Genomic DNA, 11,800 nt, shown 5'->3' with positions numbered 1-11,800 from the left:
ACAAATTTACATACTTATACACACAGAGGTGTATTTATGTGCATAAACACACACATGTACATGTCTATATACACATAAATATGTATATATAAATAAATAAATATATATATGGTTATGTATTTATGGCTCCATGTAGATATGGAGCCATAAACACTTGCAGCCAGAATTAGGACTCACAGAAATCCCAGTCACTTCAAACCTGGGTATTTTTAAGGCTTAGTTGTATTTGTTGGTTCTTCCCAACCCTTTTTAGTCGTGGATGCAGCTGGGGGAGTGGCAGCTGTGGTACCCAGTTTTGGGGTCCCACTTCCCCCTGCCCTGACCAAGTTGAGTGCCAAGGCAGTGCTGAGGGGGGTGAGATGCTCAGCAAAGTCTTAAAAGCAAAATTAGTGCCAGCGGGGTTTTTTTTTTGTTTTTTAAGGAAAAGAGAAAGGAAAGAGTGAAAAACGTAGTTAATCCAAAGGAGATTTTATAAATGAAGGGTTCCAGTGCCCCCCTGGCCTCACAGTGGGGTGAGAGGAGCTTGCAGGGGCCAGGGGAAGTCGCTGGGCTCCTGTCCGGATGGAGGGAGGAGAGAATAGGATGGGAAGCACAAAAGCAGGAGCACACGCTCCGTCTGTCCCAGCAGCCGCTTTCATCGGCTGCCAGTGGCAGGAGGTGGCAGAAATTCAAAGGTGGAGGCTGGAAAGAAAAACAACGTTTTAAAATAGCAAAGCTCTGCTTTTTCTTCAGCCTTGGCTGTGGCAGACCCAGTTCCCAAAGGGTCCCTCTTTTTTTTTTTCTTTTGGCTTAGCCACACATGTTTGGGTGTGCTTTTTTTTTTCCTCCTTTCAGAAATACCTGCCTGAATGTTTTGCCCCTCGCTGAGCATTGCAGTGTTTGGATAACTTGCTGCTGATGCAGTCAGACAGTTGAGTGATTTCAAGAAGCTGTTGATGCTATTTTTTTCTCTTTTTCCCGCTCTTATTTTAGTTTTTAACAGAGAACATCCTCTCTATCCTCACATCTGCATTTATTCTGCCTTACCAAAAGAATTACCTGCGGGCTCTTTTGCTGCAAATCCATCCCCTTCTCCTGCCCCAGCACCAACCCTTGCAAGTCCTGCCTATTAGCCCTGTCTTAATTAGGCAGAGTTTTTAATTGCTTAGGAAATCCCAGCCTCTTTAATCTTGGTAATGAAGGCTGGAGCTTTGCATCACCTGGTTCGAGGGGCTGAAAGGCTCCTTTCCGCTTTCCCACCATCCTAACAAGAGATTTCCAAAGCAGGACTAAAGCGATTGCCTGGGAAAAAAAAAAATCCTGGGAGATGGGAACGTGTTTGAATGTGAAAAATCAACCGTGCTGTGTTTATTCCTTCTTTTCCCCAGGCTGGGGAGGCAGAAACCTCTCTTAGATGAGAAGTTAAAACCTGGCTCTGAATGGCCTGGATTTTCTGTTGCGAGGGAAAAAGGTTGGCAATTCTGAAAGGATTCAGCCCGAGACAAAGCAAACAAGGGGTTATGTATCATACATTATATATTATATAGATAAAATATAGACTCACTATTGAGTGTATATTATATATTTTAAATGCTATCTATTATGTCTATAGCATACATTTTATTATATACACCGTGTATATATAATATATAGATTTTATATATTATACGCAGTGATAACGATATCAAATACCCATTCTAGAATTACTCTATATAATGTAAATTCTAGAAACATGAAATATATATTAAATATTGTAAATTCTATATAATAACAACCAGGAGCAACCTGGTCTAGTGGAAGGTGTCCCATGGCAGGGGGGTAAAAAGCAGCTGTTAATTGGATGGGGTTAATGAGCTGATCTCCAGCCTCACTGGGGTGCATTCCCTGGAGGAACAGCATTTCTTCCCAGGGAAGCACCAGCAAGAGGGTGCGTGGTCTAAAATACCTACAAAAAAAGAAACTCAGAGTGTGTTTTTACATTAAAAAAAAACAAGTGCTCGTCAATCAGTTTTATTGCTTCTCATGAAAGCTGGTTTTCTGCAGGTTTCTGACCCTCAGTTAACTCCTAATTCTCCACTCTCCTCACCTTGTTCAGGGCTTGGAGTGTGGAAATACAGCCGAGGGGATCGGAGGTTATTTTTGGGGTAATTAGATATTTAAATTCCAGCCAGCAGTCCTGAGGGATTTATTTCAGGGCAGGAAACACGGATCTGTGGCTGGTTTTCTGCTCTGTTGGTGTTGATCGCAGATCTGCATCTCATTTCCAGGGGAACACAGGGCATCCCTACATCTCTGGGTGCCGTCACCTATTTTTAGGGCTTTGTTTTGTCTACAAACCCTTTTTCCCAAACCTGCAGGCTCATAGGAGAATAGGAAATGCTCTGTGTTGCAGCCAAGGGGAAGCACCAACACTCCCCAAAATCACCCCACTGCACTCTTGGCTGTACATACAGGCTGGGGTGGGTCACAGAAGCTCTTAACATCCCTTAAAAAAACCCCAATCCACCCCTTATTCCACCTATGGAAAAAGTTATTGGTGGCATTGGTGATGGTGGGGCTTAGAGGCGGTGAAATGTGGAGCTGGCGGACACTGAAAGGGGGCCCACAGCTGCCTTAATAAATGGTGCAGGTGGGTCTTTTGCCTGCGGCAGAGAAAAGGAGAAAGATTTTACTTCTACGTTTATCTATATTCCCGTAGGAGCCCTGCCCACGTGCTCCGGGCTGCACCACACCATTTTCCCAGAAAACACCCAGGATGCCGCATCCCATCGGCTCCTCCCCTCCACCCCGCAGCCTCAAGGGGAGTGAGGACAAATTGTCCTCAGGTGGGACCTACCCTGAGCCCCTCCCTGGGAGCTCAAACCCAAACCAGGGACACCTGTAACCTCCCCCTCCCTCCCCCAGTTTCCACTTGGTTTCCCCCCTCGCTGCTCAGAAGCCTTGAGCATGGAGCAAAGGAGGGATGCTCCTTCTTCCACACCAAAATACCCTGCGTCATCGTCCGAGGATTTTTTGGCCGGTTTGGGAGTCTGGCTCCATTGTCTTTTGTAAAATAGTGGTTTAATGACTTCTTTTCCCCCTTTTTTTCTGGCTACAGTGTGGGGGTAATGTGGCAATGGGGCTGTTTGTTGCTGTGCTACTGCCTAATGAGATTATATTTCACATGGATAATTAATTAATGGATTATTAACGCTTCTATTTGCCTTCCCCATCCCTGAGGTTTTGGGGTATGCTGGTATGTCCTTTCCAGGTTTTTCTCTGCAGCAGATGTGCTGCACTTGTCTTCTTGTCTTATAGCAAAGGCCATGATTGAGGGTGTAATTAAAAAAATGTATAAATTGAGGCATGGTTAACCTGTAACCATTGGCTGAATGGTATTTGCTATTCATACAGGGACAAAATCTGTCTTTTAAATCCCTATTAAAACGTATTTTAATATAAAATACTTCTTCAAAAAATAGAGGGAAAGCTTTTTGGAACAGAATAAAACCCCTGTGACTCAAGATGTGGGGAGTTCAAGGTCAAAATCTACCTTGGAAGTGGAGGCATCCCCAAATCCATTCCCCCTGCGAGGACGTGGGTACAGAGGTGCTTTCTCACTGCTCAGCTTTTGCCTTTGGATGGAGCTTTTTGGTGTGAGGAATGTTTTGGGGGAGCTTTGCACCACGTGTACTCTTGGATCGGCTACCTCCTTCCAGAGAAAGCAAAGCTTTCTGCCAGAAGCCTTTTTTTCTGGGAGAATAATAATATAGATAATAAGTAATTATATAAATCGGCTGTGTGGGGAATGACAAGGTGGCAAGAAACTTTATCCCAACCCCACCATCTCTCTGTGAAACTCCCCCTGAATAAATTGGCCTGGGAGATCCCCTTTCCTTTGAGATTATATTTTTTTTTTTACTCCAAAAAGTGCAAAAATACAGCTGGTCTTGGCTAGATTCTCCTTTCCTGCATCTTTGCATCAGACAGGGGCCCTGGCAAAGGGACCCCTCTTTGGGATTCACAGAGGTAGAAGGAACAGGGCTGCTCTGACCTCAGCCAGGGATTTTATTCCTTCTCCTCCTCTTACGGGTGAGTAGAAATCCTTGGAAGCTGAACTTCACGTGTCTTTATGTTTTTTATCCATCCAAAAGGGAAAATGAGCCGAGGAGCCAATATTCCACTGGCACGTGGAGCTGCAAGGGGAAACCTGCCACAGCCCCGGGCAAATCGCTGCAGCTATCAGGGGCTTCAGGGCTGTGTTTTTCCCTGAAAATCCCCTTTTCCCCTCTTTTTCTGCCCAGCTGTGGCAGCTCTGCCAACTGTATCCAAGTCCCACAGCCATCAGCTTTTCAAGGCCCAGGTCAGGAGTCTTTCCCTTTAATTTTGGTGAAAATTAAGGGTGTTCAGAGCTGGGGGTGATAGAATTTCTATTTACAGCAGCAGGGAAGAGGCATGTTCTGGCTCGGGGCCACCACGAATAGCTCTAGACATGAGAGCTCTTAAAATGATATTAATAATAATAATAATAATTTCCATGTTTCCCTTGCTGGGATGTCCCCCTCCGGCAGAACTCCCCGACGAAACCTCTGCACGGGGAGCACATCTGGGTTTCATTTTACAGCTGAAGAATAGTAATTAAGATGCTTTTGCAGAGCCAGGGCTTGAAAAACTAAAAATAAAAGCCATATAGGCACAGTACCAGACCTCCAAGCACTAGAAACTCTCCTTTCCCCCCGTTTTCACCCTCCCTGGACCCCTGGGCATGGCCAAGCCCCCTGTTGTTGTGGGGAGCAGAGGCAGGAATAAATCATGGGCTGAAAGGGGATGGTGCAGAGAAAGGGGGATTTTTGGCTAAATCCAGAAGAGCAATGGAAATGCTAACCTGTGTAGAGGGTGGCAGCAAGGGGAGGTTTTCCAAAGCTCTGAAAACTACGGACATCATGCAAAGCATCGGGCTTGGCTCCTTTCTTGCAGCAAAATGTGTATGAACCATGGACCCCAGACTTGGAATGACTTTCTCCCTCTATTTCTCACTTTTCTTCCATGAATATTGCAGGGCAAGGGGAAAAAAGCAGCTGTTTTCCAGCCCTCCACCACCTCAGGGTGCTTCTGGCCCCAAGCAAATGAAAAATTAATTTTCCCCAGCTCGAGCTAAAAGAGGAGATGGGGCTCAATGAGATTCACTCAGAAGCACTCGCTGGCAGGTGGGGGTCATGGTGGAAAAATATCCGTAGGCTGAGGGGATGAGCAAGGCCCTGGGGACTGGGAAATGCTCAGGAGTTTGATTTAAGAGGTTAAAAAAACCTCCAAAAATGGATTTGGGGTTTACGTGGCAGCAAGCTTAATCTTAGCAGGAGGATGATAAAAAATTAATAAGGTGGTCAATGTGTGGAGAAGGAAAGGCTCATCTGGGGGAGATGCTGGGCAAGGTTAACCTAGTTTGTATTGTGTGTCAGCAGGGAAAAGAGAAAGGGAAGGGCTGGGAATGCCAAGGTGGCAGGGATGGATGTCTCCCACCAGCCAGGCCTGTGGCCAGGCTGTGCCAAGCCCCAGAGCTGAAGTGATGGTGGTGGGATTCCTGTCCTAGGTTTGGTCTTAGCTCTGGTGAGGAGAGGTTTAACACCCCCCTGGATCCCATGGATAGGCCGCACACGTTTCTCTTGGATGCCACAGCCATCAGGGAGCTTTAAGGCTCTGTGGTTTTGGGAAGGAGGATTCCATGGGTTTCCATTCACGGCAGCAGGAGCTCCTCACCCTGGCGACTGCCTCAGTCCCACCAAGGTGCTGCTGACCTGGAGTTCAACATCTGCTGCAGCTGTGCTGCATCTTGCGTTGCAGTTAGAAAAACAAGGATTTTTGGGGTTATTTTCTGCTTTCCCATCGTCGGGACCCAGCCCCGCCGGCGGAGCTCTCTCTGCGGCGCGGTTCCTAGAAGGAGAGCAACTTTTTCCCTCCTCCTTTCCAAGCCTCTGCCGCTGACAGTAGGGGCTGGAAGCCATCCAGGGCTGTCGGTATAAATCTCGCTGACCTTGTTTCACCATCCCTTAACTTGCTGCTCAGCCGGGACCGGCGTCAGCTTCCACTTTCTGGCTCATTTGCCCCTTTTCCAGCTTTACAGTTTGGGTTCCTGAGCTTGTCTGCTCACCCCTGGGTGGGCAAGGGAATGAGGGGGGACTCTCAGCCCCTAGAAAACCTCCCAGCGAGGTTGCCAAGGCAAACATCTTGCAGGGATTTGCAGATGCAGCTGTAGCTGAGGAGAAACCCTGCTCAGAGGGGCAGTGAGATGCAGTTTGGTGGGATGAGGGAAAGATGCTTCTGTTTGGATTGGGCTGAACACAGGGCTCTGATCCCAAAAAACACTGCCTAGGTGCCACCAGGAGATGAGCCTTGGTAAGATTCGAGCTCCGTTCCCACCATGGTGTGCCTATACAGGAGTTTGTTGCTCTCCAGAGGTTTCTTGCTGTCATCTTTGTGTTATTCCCAGCCTCCTGCGGTAACTCGATCTCATCTTTACTGTCCCGTTGCTTCCAGGGGTTTGGCTGCAGGGGAATGGCCTCATGTCTCAGCTTGTGGGATGCTGGGCTCACTGAGGAAGCAGAGAGGATGGCAGCCTTTGGAGACGTGGGATGCAGAGCAGCTGGTGATGGGGACAAGGTAGGAAGAGGTGGTTTCCCACCCTGGCTGGATCAGCTGCTTTGCACACCCAGCTCTCTCTTTCAGGTCCTGGAAAAAGTCATTGAGAGCTTGGGTCCTCCCAGAAGTCCACAGCACTGTGTGCTACATCCATACAAAGCCCTTCATTTTTCAGCTCCAGTAAAGCCCCCTCCTAAAACATTGTGCTGATTCCAGTGTGTTTGGGGCCTCGTGGAAGAACACTGCCATTGTCACTTGGTTTTGTGATAGCATCCAGAATCTTTGGGATGCTGGCAGGAAGAGTTTGGTGGCAGGATATATCAGGGCTCGTATTTCCCCCAGGCCAGACTTGCAGCTCTGAGTTTGTGCAAGAAGTGTCCAGGGGACCTGAGGGATGTGCAAGGCATGGCTCTGCCTGTACAAATCTGAATGAAAAGCCCAGAAGCCTTTAAGTTGTATCCCGGGACCTTTTTGGAGGATTAGGGCAGCTAATTGGACTTTATTCTGGGTGTACCACAAGCTTGGAAAGCACCAGCCTGAGTAGGGGGGAGGTCAGAGGATATCAGAAGGCACAACAGATATCTGTGCATAGAGGGAAAGGGCTGTAGGAAAGCCAGGAAAATCCAAGTAAACGACACAAAGCCTCCTTGGTGTTAAGCAGCTGCAAGAAATATACAGATTAACCAGGAGGAAAAACTTTCCAGGATCAGAACAGCAAGACGTGGCAAAAAAACACCCCACAAACAAACAAACAAAACCTCCTGGGGGCTTGTGGAGGCTCCCTCCATCTTTGGAGGTCTTAAAGTAGGGATTAGGGAGAGATCTGCCAGGAATGATCGTGCCTCGGGGCAGCCGGAGACCAGATGATGTGTCTGTCAGTTCCCTCCCTGCCTCCAAGAGCCGGGCTTGCGCTTCTCCTGCTCCTCTCCGGGACGAGCACAACATCTTTGTCACTCTCCTTGGTGGTCTTCCGGCAGGGCTCCTAAAAATCCCCCCGGAAAGAGCTGAAATCCTGGAAAAGGGGTGGTTTTCGGCCAGGGGCTGCTGTAGAGAAGGAGGGGAAGATGCTCAGGGGGGTTTTCTCTCCCCTCCTGCCCCGGTGCTTCAGCAGCTGCTGTTTCCTGGTCTAATCCCGGGGCAGCTCCGCGTGTCTGAGGGATGAGGTCATGCTCGCTCACCCACAGCCCGCCGTGCTTCTGCTCCCATCCCTCCCCTTGGAGAGCAGGGTGGGATTGGAGCCTGCTGAGGCTCCAGGTCCCCGCACGGTGGGTTTGAGATGCTTCCCTAACCAAGCTTTGCCCTGCTCTGGGCATGGATACGTTGCACCTGGATGGGGATAAGTGTCAGGTAAAACCCCTGGCTGTGCCCCCTGCCCATTTTATCTGTGCCTAGGATGCTAATCCATCCCTCCCAGTGCTTCTCCTTCCTTCTTCCAGCTGTTTTTAAAACCTCAGACTAACCCGAACAGCTGGAAAACACTTTTTTCCCCCCCTTCTTCTCCTTCTTTAAATTTTTTTTGCAAATTTGACCACTTCTTGCCAGAAACCAGCCCGTGGTCCGAAGGTGGTTGCGCAACCTGAGTGCAGGGGCGGCTGTTTCAGAGCCTTTTGGATTAACAAACAGAAGGTTTAAACCTCTGGGAAGAAGAAATGTTGCAAGCTAGGGCTGGAAATATAGTCCTGGCTTCTTACTCTGGTAGATCCCGAACTCCTGGCTCCCAAACTCATGATATTATGGGCAGAAAAGCCAGTTTAGGTAATTGGTGGAGATTGCTATGATTTTATTAGCCCTAGTGCCCTCCCCTCCAGGAGGTTTGCAAGGCTGAGCAAAACAACCAGTGCCCATAAAGGCACAAAAATAGACCCAATTAAGTGGGTTTGGGTTTTTTTTTTCTTGTAAGGAATACTTCCAGCCTTTTGTGAAGGTTTTTCCAGTCCTCAAATTCAAGATTAATTGTATTTAGTGGCCAATAGCTGCATCTACTGCTGGTGGAGGGTGACCATCCCGTGTGGGGATTTGGAACACGTCACCTGGGCTCTGGCTCCGAGTAGTACCCGGTGGGATGGGCAGGGCTTGGACACTGCATTGCTCCAGGATGGCCAGAAATTGGCACTGCCAGGTGAAAATCAGGCTTTGGGAATACTGGCTGGAGCCTCCTGCAGGAAAAGGAGCCTGATTTGGCGTTTTAAAAGCAGCAGCTGTTGTCAACTTTCTTCTCTGGAAGCTGGGAAGCAAAACTGCTCCTCCCCAGGCCTAGAGGTCACCTAATAAATGGGAAAGTTCCCAGACCCATGTCACTGGTAAATCTCAAGGCTGAAGAGGGAAGCCTTGAATCATGAAGAATTCCAGGGTGCATTATCCATGGAGGAAATGGGGACATGAGATAAAATAGCACCCGAGGAGGGGAAAAACAGGAAAAGGCACCTTTTGGACTCCAAAATGGAAAGGAAAAGGTTAAGCCTAAAGTCATGGAGAAGGGTGGGACAGAGTTAAAGGCTGGGAAAGGCAAAGGCAGGAGACAAAGAGGAGAATAGAGGGGCCAAAGCAAAGGGGAAGGACAGGAGGGAAAGGACAAGGGGAAGTTGCCTTGCTGCTTCACTCTCCATCCTCTGTGACAAGAACTGAGAAGAAAAAGGCTGGAATGAACAAATTTTTCTGACTTAAATGATGGTGTATTGATAGAGATAACACAAAAATCCACACTAATCATTTAATATTTCGGGCAGGTGGGACCAACAGGTAGGGCTGGTGCCACTGTGTGGGTGACAAACGAACATCTCATCATCTGGGAGCCCAAGAGATCCCTTTGGAAGTTGTCTTTTCACCACATCCAGCATGTCATAGGTACCCAAATCTATTTAATTATTATCTTTAGAAGGTAATAAATGGGGCAAGTTGTGTGTCAGCTCATTGCCATTGTCATTCAGCCAAAGTTATGCTGCCAAAGCCAGAGATTTGGTAACATCAGGGGAGGCATAAATGTCTAGAGGGACTGGATGAGTTCACAGATTTTGTGGATGAAGAAATAGCTTTTGCCTCTGAAAAACAGTAATTAAACAATGGTTTGCGGAGCTGTCCTTCATAAGTAAAGTGTGTCCTTTATTACATGTTTCATCATAAATCTATTCAGTCAAAATAAGGGCTTGTTCCAGCTTTGATGCTCCAGCAGGCGCATATCTTCCGAAATCACCCAAAATGCTCAGAGCACAAATTTTTCTTCCAATTCTTTTGCAAAGAATTTCTCGCAGGTCATTTCTCCTCTTTAATTATAGATTGCACGAAGCAACAGAAGCATGAGAAGACTTAAATTGGGAATTAAAATCTGTTTTTATTCCAGCTTGAAATTCTCTACTTGAAATAAATGTATGCATCTCTCCTTTTGGAGGCATCCTGTGCCTTTACCTACAGGGAATTTTGGACTGGATTTTGATCACCAAGACCTCAGCTTCTCCTCTTTGCCCCAAAACCCAACCCAATCACCCAGCTGGAAGGCAAGGCTCTCCACCCTCCTCTGGAGCGATGCTCTGGCAGTATTCCTTCTGGATAACACGACCTCAGAGTGATGCTTCACCAGAAATGGCTGCAGCAGGACCATCTCCAAGGGGTTCTCCATCCCCACATCTGGATCCTCCTTCCAGCACCCAGCAGCCCCATCATCCTCCTACACCAGCAGTGGAGGTAAGCAGGGTGTTCCAAAGGTGGCTTTTCCCAAATGGTGATCCTTTCCTACCATTCCAGGCATTGCTGTTTTGATGGGTTGGGAACAAAGCTCCAACTGAGGTCCTACCAAGGAAATCCAAAACCAGAATCCTAATTCCTGATGGGAAGCTTGCAGGCTGGCACACTGTTTTCCCTCCTTGCCTTTTCCATCGTGCCCTGGCCTCTGTAGCAGCTTGGATGACAAGTTCCTCAAGGCAGGAATTACCTCTTGGGAAAGCTTTTGGGTTGCTCAGTGTAACCCAAACAGCCGCTGGGCCCCAGGGGAGTACAATCCAACCACAACTGGTGTTACTGGTGCTGCAACACGGCCCCCTCCCTGGAGCTGGCCTTGGAGTCCTATCCAGAATGAAAAGATAGCCAGACACAGCAAATGCAAACGGTGCCAGGAAGTATGTTCCTCTGTGGTGATGGATGCCCCATCCCTGGAAGTGTCCCGGGCCAGGTTGGACATTGGGGCTTGGAGCAACCTGAGATAGTGGAAGGTGTCCCTGCCCATGGCAGGGGGTGGAATGAGATGATCTTGAAAGTGCTTTCCAACCCAAAGCATTCCACGATTCTATGATGTGGGAAGCCCTTTTACCACAGTGCTGGATTTGTTGAATTCTGTTGAGTTTTTTAGGGGAGTACTTGATTTATTTGCCCCTTGTCAGGGTGGTGAGGAGGAGGAGGAGCCTGAGGAAGCACAGCACGTATTGAACTGTGCAGTCCCACCTCCGGAGCTTTGGTGCTGCCCTTTGGAAAACCCAAGGGGTGTCGGTTTTCCTTGGAGAGCCAGCAAGTTGGCATCCAGAAACAAGGCCAGAACCTCCTTCCATCTGTTTCCACCTAAAAACTGGGGGAGAGGGAAGAAGGGGAAATTAAATGGAATCATGGAATGGTTTGGGTTGGAAGGGACCTTAAAACTATTTTTTTTTTCAACCTCCTGCCATGGGCACGGACACCTTCCACTATCCCAGGTTGCTCCAAACCCCCTCCAACCTGGCCTTGGACACTTCCAGGGATGGGGCATCTTCAATTTCTCTGTTAGGGATGTTTCCACACCTGGATGTTTCCAAACAGGATGTTTACCTCCAGCTCACGCGGCGGCAGCGCTCTAAGTTGGGAGACAATTTGGCTCTCCCTATGGAGCGTCTCCGAGCGGGGTCCCGCTCCAGCGAGGGGCCGGGAGGTGGGATTTGGGGAGAGGGGCAGAGCTGGGGGGCTCCCCGGCTCCGGGAACGTCTCGCCTTTGTTCGGGCAGCGGTGGAGCAGGGCGTCCGCGGGGCGGGGAGGGATGGAGAGGCGGGATGGTGGGAGGGAGGAAAGGAAGGAGGGAGGGCTGCCCGAAAAGGCTTTTTTTTTTTTTTTTTTTTTTTTTAACCTCCAAGAAAAGAACGATCCACGGGCAACGCGAGAACTTTTTTTGTCCCCCCGCGTGTTTAATAAGAAAAAGTATGTTAAAAAATTTTTGAGAAATTCGAAAAAATTTGATTAAAACCAGCCCGAC

Source organism: Corvus hawaiiensis, chromosome 8 (genome assembly GCF_020740725.1).
Source record: "Corvus hawaiiensis isolate bCorHaw1 chromosome 8, bCorHaw1.pri.cur, whole genome shotgun sequence".
NCBI lineage: Eukaryota > Metazoa > Chordata > Aves > Passeriformes > Corvidae > Corvus > Corvus hawaiiensis.
Note: the sequence above shows the minus strand (reverse complement) of the source record.